At 42.1% G+C, this 3,298-nt stretch overlaps 1 protein-coding gene across 1 annotated transcript in view; it reads right to left on the reverse strand.

Moving 5' to 3' along the window:
- Window positions 1-596: 596 nt before the first annotated feature.
- appl1 (adaptor protein, phosphotyrosine interaction, PH domain and leucine zipper containing 1) overlaps window positions 597-3,298 on the reverse strand; it is a 17,057-nt gene continuing 14,355 nt past the window's right edge. Inside the window, exon 22 of the mRNA XM_078283893.1 lies at window positions 597-3,298. This exon is cut by the window's right edge and continues 1,766 nt beyond it. The gene's annotated coding sequence lies outside the window, so the exon portion shown is untranslated.

The following is a 3,298-nucleotide window of genomic DNA, read 5'->3' on the forward strand; positions in this document are numbered from 1 at the left end:
AAATCAAAATCAAAATCAAAATCAAAAATCAAAAGGCCGCCGCTCCGACCATCTAGGAGCGTTGATTTTAATGGGAAAGACCGTTCTATCCATTCAAATTCTGTTTTGAAATGCTTAGTCGGTTTATGGTTGATTGTAGGCTTTCTATAACACATTCATTTCACTCAAATAAGCCTTTTGTCAAAATACACAAAATAACATTTTGTGCTGTTTAGGTTACAATTAAAAAATAAATGCAATCATGCAGAAACAGAGGAAGTGGCGATATGACAACATTGTATTCACCTACTGGGAAAAACTTTTTCCCCCTCAGTTCAACAGTCCCCAGGGTTTAGTTATCTGCATCAACAGCCACAAGTCCCCATTTGGTATATTATTTAACTTTTTCCCCACTTACCCCCATTCCAGAAGTTCAGCAAATCAACAATTAAAGTCCTGAATGATGTCTTTTTTTGGAAATAGATAAAAATAGGACTTATTTTTGCACACACATATACTGTATACACTGTCTATATATATAATGCTAACTGTTCCTGCAGCTTGTGGCCTGTCAGGTTTGTCCGATCTGAAACGTCACCAGACTGACACAGACGGGGTTGAATTAGTGCTTTATTTATCGCAGACGAACCTTTTTATTCATGACACTGGAACATCAATCACCGATACGTATTTACAGTTCAACACCATCGATCCTGTTGTGTTTTCCTGCATCAGCAAAGTGCAGCTCAGACACAAGTCAGCAAGTCATTAACCCCACAAACAGAAAAGAAAAGAATCATCTGGAACTGTTGAATTAGGCTTTTGGCAATGCATTGACCAAGTTAATTTCCCCACAGTCGGTTAGTAACACTCGTCTATTGTCAGGGCGCTGTGACCTCTGACCTCCTTGTGGTTGAATACAATCTCTGTGATCTAGGAACTGAAGCGGATTCTACTGTTGATTCTCATTGTAAATCACTCTGGATAAGTCAAATAAATCAGTAAAAAGTTAAGTGTAATGTAGAAGATGAGCAATATAAAAGTCAAGACCAAAGTGCAAAAAGAACCAGTTTCACACCACTGCCCCAAAGCAATGACCCAGATTAATGATAACAATGTAAATAAGACAATAAATGGACTCTGGCAACTGGTGTTATACATCAGTTTGTTCAGCAATGTGGTTGGGCAACACAGGCAACACAATGAGACACAGCATCAAAAATCTATTTAAATGTCTCCTCGCAACAAGGTGTTCCTACGGGCTTAAAGCAACAATGTTGAGGCAACGGTTTCCCGCCAGAGTTGCCCTAGAAATTGCCCTGCCTTAAGGCCATGATCCAAAGGCAACATTTTGAGGCAACATCTTGCCCTCCAAAGCCAAAGAACAGTGACTCTGGGAGTAGAGACATAGAGAAATAAGACATCTGCTTTTATCTGCCAATTTAAGGCTTCCAGATGATGTCACCCCCCTCTGGCGGCCATCTTGGAGGTCCTCAGTTTCTGTCGTCTCAACAGAATTGAACAGACGGTTAATTTCTGTCTGTTTCTGACTGAACTGATCATTTCATCACTGATCCATCTGATTGATTTAGTGTTTAGATAATGTCAGCTTGTTAGCTAGCTAACCATAGTATCTGGTCAGCTAACATCACTGTCTTGTTGTTAACACATCTGATTAGCACACTAGCTAACGTATCTAGTAGCAGCTAGCGTTAGCATGTTCACATTAACATCAGTGTGTTTGCCGGCTAGTTAGCTAGCTAACAGTTTGTTCAGGTTAACTGAGCTGACTCTTCTCAAGCTACAACTCAGAGTGTTTTGTAGAGACTAGGGCTAAAGACAAGACAGTTTACTTGATGTTGGCGACAGCGATTTTGACTATATATTTTAACAACAACTACTCCCATCATTACTCAAGGCAATGTTGTCCATCTACACTGCCTTGGAAAGTTGCCCCTCTACCACCACCCATAGGTCAACGTCAGCTGATTTGTCTGTCTGATGGAAATGAAGGGACGCTCAGAGACTGGTTCCTAACTGGAGCTACTGGTGGAGCGGACGGATGTTTGGTGACAGCAGGCTGGAGAGAAACTGCCTGGAAAAAGAAAGGGATAATTCACTTGGTTTCAAATTGACATTAGCTGCTTTACATTTAAAGTAAGTAACTTAGTAACAGGCTAAGATAAACCGTGGGACCAGATTTGTTCAAATGCAAACGGGCAATCTCTTTACAGTCGAGGCTTCAGATCTGTAGCCAATCGTCAGTTATCATACAAACATTTACATACATAGAGAGCGCACTTTCAGAGAAACCCCACAACCATCAGAGACAGACAGCAGGACTCAAATAGACAACCTTTAACTGGTTTACTGGGATCAGGACAACGCAAAGAGCAGGAAGGAACGGGTAGGAAGGAAATATGAGATCTCCATTAGAAATGAATGGAAGGGTTTCACTCAGAAACGCTGTATATCCATTTGGGGGAACGGATGATGTCATTTTGTCAGAGTTGGAGGCCTGTTAGTTAAACGGTGGATATCTCATTTAGGAATTAATCTCTTCAAATGAACAGGAGGTGTGTAAAAAAAGGTTTTTTTCTTCTTTTCCCCTCCATAACTGCTGTTGTATTGTCCATTACAGCGCTCGGTGGCGGCCATGTTGGCTCCAGCCCTGCTCCATGACGGCTGCTGGGGGAGAACGTGTTCTTATGCTGCGTTCCAGACATGTCGGAAAGTCGGAAATTCTGACTTCCTACTAGGAAAAATGCGACGGAGCGGTCCTTCAAGCTGAAACTCCAATTTGGAAACTCTTGATCCGTCACCCTGACTCTGACATCACAACATGGCGGCTCCACTGTAAACGCTACACAGCATTACTGTTAACATGTTTATAATCCTCAAAATGCACTCAAGTTGCATTTTCTATCAAATCGATCGAAAACACCTCTGTGGGAAACGGTTCAACATATAAATCTGAAATGTAAACTAACTTGCTAACTAGCTAGCGCATGTTGGAAATATCATTGGCATAACATGAGCTGTTGCGCAGGATTTTATGTTGGGTGACGAAAATCTCGCAGGCGTCCGTGTTTCTCTTCTGGTTTCCCGAGCCGGACCGCTGGAACGCACCGCGGTTGGGATCACGTCCGACCAGCTGGGAATTTCTGACTTCCGACATTAAATGAAACGCAGCACAAGTCAACTAGCCTGGCATGAGGATGTGTCTTCGTCAGCTGGTTAAATAAGAGTTTAACATGATTAGTTCTGTGCCAAAACACAAAGACAACTGACCACAGATCAGTTTCCCTGCCCTGCTCCC

This window comes from Centroberyx gerrardi, chromosome 5 (genome assembly GCF_048128805.1).
Source record: "Centroberyx gerrardi isolate f3 chromosome 5, fCenGer3.hap1.cur.20231027, whole genome shotgun sequence".
Classification (NCBI taxonomy): domain Eukaryota; kingdom Metazoa; phylum Chordata; class Actinopteri; order Beryciformes; family Berycidae; genus Centroberyx; species Centroberyx gerrardi.